Below are 7098 nucleotides of genomic sequence, written 5' to 3' on the forward strand. Positions count from 1 at the left end.
TGGATAAGACCTAGGACCTTAAGATTTTGCATGAAAGGAAGACTAGCAGCCGCGTTGCACGGGAGAATGTGAAAAGTGTTCATGTGAAGTAAAAACCTGATAAATCCGTCCGTTTTCGTCATTTGTTATCGAATCGACTTAAAGCCAGATCGTCACATTGGCCGTTTTTCTCTCTGAGACGGTTTCATTTATCGCCTGCAAAGCTATGTCGCGTGCTGCGGTATGCGGAGACACTAAAAGCACCATATTAGAACACAGAAGAAGCTTCTAAATTGAAGTAAAAGCCAGTAAGTAGTAGTACTATTTATGTTTTAGTTGTCGACTAATCACTTTTATGCCGGCTTTGGTCGCTTGGACATGACTTAGGACCTTAAGATTTTGCATGAAAGGAGGACTAGCAGCCGCGTTGCACGAGAGAATGTGAAAAGTGTTCATATGTAGTAAAAACCTGAGAAATCCGTCCGTTTTCGTCATTTGTTATCGAATCGATTTAAAGCCAGATCGTCACATTGGCCGCTCTTCTCTCTGAAACGGTTACATTTATCGTCTGCAAAGCTATGTCGCGTGTTGCGGTATGCGGGCACACTAAAAGCACCATAGTAGAACACAGAAGAAGCTTCTAAGTTGAAGTAATAGCCAGTAAGAAGTAGTACAATTCAAGTTTATATTATCGATTATTCACTTTTTAGCCGGCTTTGGTGGCTTGGATAAGACCTAGGACCTTAAGATTTTGCATGAAAGGAGGACTAGCAGCCGCGTTGCACGGGAGAATGTGAAAAGTGTTCATATGGTGTAAAAACCTGAGAAATCCGTCCGTTATCGTCATTTGTTATCGAATCGACTTAAAGCGAGATCGTCACATTGGCCGCTTTTCTCTCTGAGACGGTTACATTTATCGTCTGCAATGCTATGTCGCGTGCTGCGGTATGCGGAGACACAAAACACCATATTAGAACACAGAAGAAACTTCTAAGTTGAAGTAATAGCCAGTAAGAAGTAGTACAATTCAAGTTTTAGTTGTCGATTATTCACTTTTTAGCCGGCTTTGGTGGCTTGGACATGACCTAGGACCTTAAGATTTTGCATGAAAGGAGGACTAGCAGCCGCGTTGCACGGGAGAATGTGAAAAGTGTTCATATGTAGTAAAAACCTCGGAAATCCGTCCGGATTCGTATTTGTTATCGAATCCACTTAAAGCCAGATCGTCACATTGGCCGCTTTTCTCTCTGAGACGGTTACATTTATCGTCTGCAAAGCTATGTCGCATGCTGCGGTATGAGGAAACACTAAAAGCATAATAGTAGAATACAGAAGAAGCTTCTAAGTTGAAGCAATAGCCAGTAAGAAGTAGTACAATTCAAGTTTTAGTTATCGATTATTCACCTTTTAGCCGGCTTTGGTGGCTTCGACATGACCTAGGACCTTAAGATTTTGCATGAAAGGAGGACTAGCAGCCGCGTTGCACGGGAGAATGTGAAAAGTGTTCATATGTAGTAAAAACCTGAGAAATCCGTCCGTTTTCGTCATTTGTTATCGAATCGACTTAAAGCCAGATCGTCACATTGGCCGCTTTTCTCTCTGAGACGGTTACATTTATCGTCTGCAAAGCTATGTCGCGTGCTGCGGTAAGCGGAAACACTAAAAGCACCATAGTAGAACACAGAAGAAGCTTCTAAGTTGAAGCAATAGCCAGTAAGAAGTAGTACAATTGAAGTTTAAGTTATCGATTATTCACCTTTTAGCCGGCCTTGGTGGCTTGTACATGACCTAGGACCTTAAGATTTTGCATGAAAGGAGGACTAGCAGCCGCGTTGCATGTGAGAATGTGAAAGTGTTCATATGTAGTAAAAACCTGAGAAATCTGACCATTTTCGACATTTGTTATGGAATCGACTTAAAGCCAGATCGTCACATTGGCCGCTTTTCTCCCTGAGACGGTTACATTTATCGTCTGCAAAGCTATGTCGCGTGCTGCGGTATGTGGAGACACTAAAAGCACCATATTAGAACACAGAAGGATCTTCTAAGTTGAAGTAATAGCCAGTAAGAAGTAGTACAATTCAAGTTTTAGTTGTCGATTATTCACTTTTTAGCAGGCTTTGGTGGCTTGGACATGACCTAGGACCATAAGATTTTGCATGAAAGGAGGACTAGCAGCCGCGTTGCAAGGGAGAATGTGAAAAGTGTTCATATGTAGTAAAAACCTGAGAAATCCGTCCCTTTTCGTCATTTGTAATCGAATCGACGTAAAGATAGATCGTCACATTGGCCGCTTTTCTCTCTGAGACGGTTACATTTATCGTCTGCAAAGCTATGTCGCATGCTGCGGTATGCGGAAACACTAAAAGCACCATAGTAGAGTACAGAAGAAGCTTCTAAGTTGATGTAATAGCCAGTAAGAAGTAGTACAATTCAAGTTTTAGTTGTCGATTATTCACTTTTTAGCCGTCTTTGGTGGCTTGAACATGACCTAGGACCTTAAGATTCTGTATGAAAGGAGGACTAGCAGCCGCGTTGCACGGGAGAATGTGAAAAGTGTTCATATGAAGTAAAAACCTGAGAAATCCGTCCGTTATCGTCATTTGTTATCGAATCGACTTAAAGCCAGATCGTCACATTGGCCGCTTTTCTCTCTGAGACGGTTACATTTATCGCCTGCAATGCTATGTCGCGTGCTGCGGTATGCGGAGACACTAAAAGCACCATATTAGAACACAGAAGAAGCTTCTAAATTGAAGTAATAGCCAGTAAGAAGTAGTACTATTTAAGTTTTAGTTGTCGACTAATCACTTTTTCTCCGGCTTTGGTGGCTTGGACATGACTTAGGACCTTAAGATTTTGCATGAAAGGAGGACTAGCAGCCGCGTTGCACGGGAGAATGTGAAAAGTGTTCATATGTAGTAAAAACCTGAGAAATCCGTCCGTTTTCGTCATTTGTTATCGAATCGATTTAAAGCCAAATCGTCACATTGGCCGCTCTTCTCTCTGAAACGGTTACATTTATCGCCTGCAAAGCTATGTCGCGTGCTGCGGTATGCGGGCACACTAAAAGCACCATAGTAGAACACAGAAGAAGCTTCTAAGTTGAAGTAATAGCCAGTAAGAAGTAGTACAATTCAAGTTTCTATTATCGATTATTCACTTTTTAGCCTTCTTTGGTGGCTTGGATAAGACCTAGGACCTTAAGATTTTGCTTGAAAGGAGGACTAGCAGCCGCGTTGCACGTGAGAATGTGAAAAGTGTTCATATGGAGTAAAAACCTGAGAAATCCGTCCGTTATCGTCATTTGTTATCGAATCGACTTAAAGCGAGATCGTCACATTGGCCGCTTTTCTCTCTGAGACGGTTACATTTATCGTCTGAAAAGCTATGTCGCGTGCTGCGGTATGCGGGAACACTAAAAGCACCATAGTAGAACACAGAAGAAGTTTCTAAGTTGATGTAATAGCCAGTAAGAAGTAGTACAATTCAAGTTTTAATTATCGATTATTCACTTTTTAGCCGGCTTTGGTGGCTTGGATAAGACCTAGGACCTTAAGATTTTGCATGAAAGGAAGACTAGCAGCCGCGTTGCACGGGAGAATGTGAAAAGTGTTCATATGAAGTAAAAACCTGATAAATCCGTCCGTTTTCGTCATTTGTTATCGAATCGACTTAAAGCCAGATCGTCACATTGGCCGTTTTTCTCTCAGAGACGGTTACATTTATCGCCTGCAAAGCTATGTCGCGTGCTGCGGTATGCGGAGACACTAAAAGCACCATATTAGAACACAGAAGAAGCTTCTAAATTGAAGTAAAAGCCAGTAAGAAGTAGTACTATTTATGTTTTAGTTGTCGACTAATCACTTTTATGCCGGCTTTGGTCGCTTGGACATGACTTAGGACCTTAAGATTTTGCATGAAAGGAGGACTAGCAGCCGCGTTGCACGGGAGAATGTGAAAAGTGTTCATATGTAGTAAAAACCTGAGAAATCCGTCCGTTTTCGTCATTTGTTATCGAATCGATTTAAAGCCAGATCGTCACATTGGCCGCTCTTCTCTCTGAAACGGTTACATTTATCGTCTGCAAAGCTATGTCGCGTGTTGCGGTATGCGGGCACACTAAAAGCACCATAGTAGAACACAGAAGAAGCTTCTAAGTTGAAGTAATAGCCAGTAAGAAGTAGTACAATTCAAGTTTATATTATCGATTATTCACTTTTTAGCCGGCTTTGGTGGCTTGGATAAGACCTAGGACCTTAAGATTTTGCATGAAAGGAGGACTAGCAGCCGCGTTGCACGGGAGAATGTGAAAAGTGTTCATATGGTGTAAAAACCTGAGAAATCCGTCCGTTATCGTCATTTGTTATCGAATCGACTTAAAGCGAGATCGTCACATTGGCCGCTTTTCTCTCTGAGACGGTTACATTTATCGTCTGCAATGCTATGTCGCGTGCTGCGGTATGCGGAGACACAAAACACCATATTAGAACACAGAAGAAACTTCTAAGTTGAAGTAATAGCCAGTAAGAAGTAGTACAATTCAAGTTTTAGTTGTCGATTATTCACTTTTTAGCCGGCTTTGGTGGCTTGGACATGACCTAGGACCTTAAGATTTTGCATGAAAGGAGGACTAGCAGCCGCGTTGCACGGGAGAATGTGAAAAGTGTTCATATGTAGTAAAAACCTCGGAAATCCGTCCGGATTCGTATTTGTTATCGAATCCACTTAAAGCCAGATCGTCACATTGGCCGCTTTTCTCTCTGAGACGGTTACATTTATCGTCTGCAAAGCTATGTCGCATGCTGCGGTATGAGGAAACACTAAAAGCATAATAGTAGAATACAGAAGAAGCTTCTAAGTTGAAGCAATAGCCAGTAAGAAGTAGTACAATTCAAGTTTTAGTTATCGATTATTCACCTTTTAGCCGGCTTTGGTGGCTTCGACATGACCTAGGACCTTAAGATTTTGCATGAAAGGAGGACTAGCAGCCGCGTTGCACGGGAGAATGTGAAAAGTGTTCATATGTAGTAAAAACCTGAGAAATCCGTCCGTTTTCGTCATTTGTTATCGAATCGACTTAAAGCCAGATCGTCACATTGGCCGCTTTTCTCTCTGAGACGGTTACATTTATCGTCTGCAAAGCTATGTCGCGTGCTGCGGTAAGCGGAAACACTAAAAGCACCATAGTAGAACACAGAAGAAGCTTCTAAGTTGAAGCAATAGCCAGTAAGAAGTAGTACAATTGAAGTTTAAGTTATCGATTATTCACCTTTTAGCCGGCCTTGGTGGCTTGTACATGACCTAGGACCTTAAGATTTTGCATGAAAGGAGGACTAGCAGCCGCGTTGCATGTGAGAATGTGAAAGTGTTCATATGTAGTAAAAACCTGAGAAATCTGACCATTTTCGACATTTGTTATGGAATCGACTTAAAGCCAGATCGTCACATTGGCCGCTTTTCTCCCTGAGACGGTTACATTTATCGTCTGCAAAGCTATGTCGCGTGCTGCGGTATGTGGAGACACTAAAAGCACCATATTAGAACACAGAAGGATCTTCTAAGTTGAAGTAATAGCCAGTAAGAAGTAGTACAATTCAAGTTTTAGTTGTCGATTATTCACTTTTTAGCAGGCTTTGGTGGCTTGGACATGACCTAGGACCATAAGATTTTGCATGAAAGGAGGACTAGCAGCCGCGTTGCAAGGGAGAATGTGAAAAGTGTTCATATGTAGTAAAAACCTGAGAAATCCGTCCCTTTTCGTCATTTGTAATCGAATCGACTTAAAGATAGATCGTCACATTGGCCGCTTTTCTCTCTGAGACGGTTACATTTATCGTCTGCAAAGCTATGTCGCATGCTGCGGTATGCGGAAACACTAAAAGCACCATAGTAGAGTACAGAAGAAGCTTCTAAGTTGATGTAATAGCCAGTAAGAAGTAGTACAATTCAAGTTTTAGTTGTCGATTATTCACTTTTTAGCCGTCTTTGGTGGCTTGAACATGACCTAGGACCTTAAGATTCTGTATGAAAGGAGGACTAGCAGCCGCGTTGCACGGGAGAATGTGAAAAGTGTTCATATGAAGTAAAAACCTGAGAAATCCGTCCGTTATCGTCATTTGTTATCGAATCGACTTAAAGCCAGATCGTCACATTGGCCGCTTTTCTCTCTGAGACGGTTACATTTATCGCCTGCAATGCTATGTCGCGTGCTGCGGTATGCGGAGACACTAAAAGCACCATATTAGAACACAGAAGAAGCTTCTAAATTGAAGTAATAGCCAGTAAGAAGTAGTACTATTTAAGTTTTAGTTGTCGACTAATCACTTTTTCTCCGGCTTTGGTGGCTTGGACATGACTTAGGACCTTAAGATTTTGCATGAAAGGAGGACTAGCAGCCGCGTTGCACGGGAGAATGTGAAAAGTGTTCATATGTAGTAAAAACCTGAGAAATCCGTCCGTTTTCGTCATTTGTTATCGAATCGATTTAAAGCCAAATCGTCACATTGGCCGCTCTTCTCTCTGAAACGGTTACATTTATCGCCTGCAAAGCTATGTCGCGTGCTGCGGTATGCGGGCACACTAAAAGCACCATAGTAGAACACAGAAGAAGCTTCTAAGTTGAAGTAATAGCCAGTAAGAAGTAGTACAATTCAAGTTTCTATTATCGATTATTCACTTTTTAGCCTTCTTTGGTGGCTTGGATAAGACCTAGGACCTTAAGATTTTGCTTGAAAGGAGGACTAGCAGCCGCGTTGCACGTGAGAATGTGAAAAGTGTTCATATGGAGTAAAAACCTGAGAAATCCGTCCGTTATCGTCATTTGTTATCGAATCGACTTAAAGCGAGATCGTCACATTGGCCGCTTTTCTCTCTGAGACGGTTACATTTATCGTCTGAAAAGCTATGTCGCGTGCTGCGGTATGCGGGAACACTAAAAGCACCATAGTAGAACACAGAAGAAGTTTCTAAGTTGATGTAATAGCCAGTAAGAAGTAGTACAATTCAAGTTTTAATTATCGATTATTCACTTTTTAGCCGGCTTTGGTGGCTTGGATAAGACCTAGGACCTTAAGATTTTGCATGAAAGGAAGACTAGCAGCCGCGTTGCACGGGAGA

Source organism: Schistocerca gregaria, unplaced genomic scaffold (assembly GCF_023897955.1).
Source record: "Schistocerca gregaria isolate iqSchGreg1 unplaced genomic scaffold, iqSchGreg1.2 ptg000229l, whole genome shotgun sequence".
Taxonomy (NCBI): Eukaryota; Metazoa; Arthropoda; class Insecta; order Orthoptera; family Acrididae; genus Schistocerca; species Schistocerca gregaria.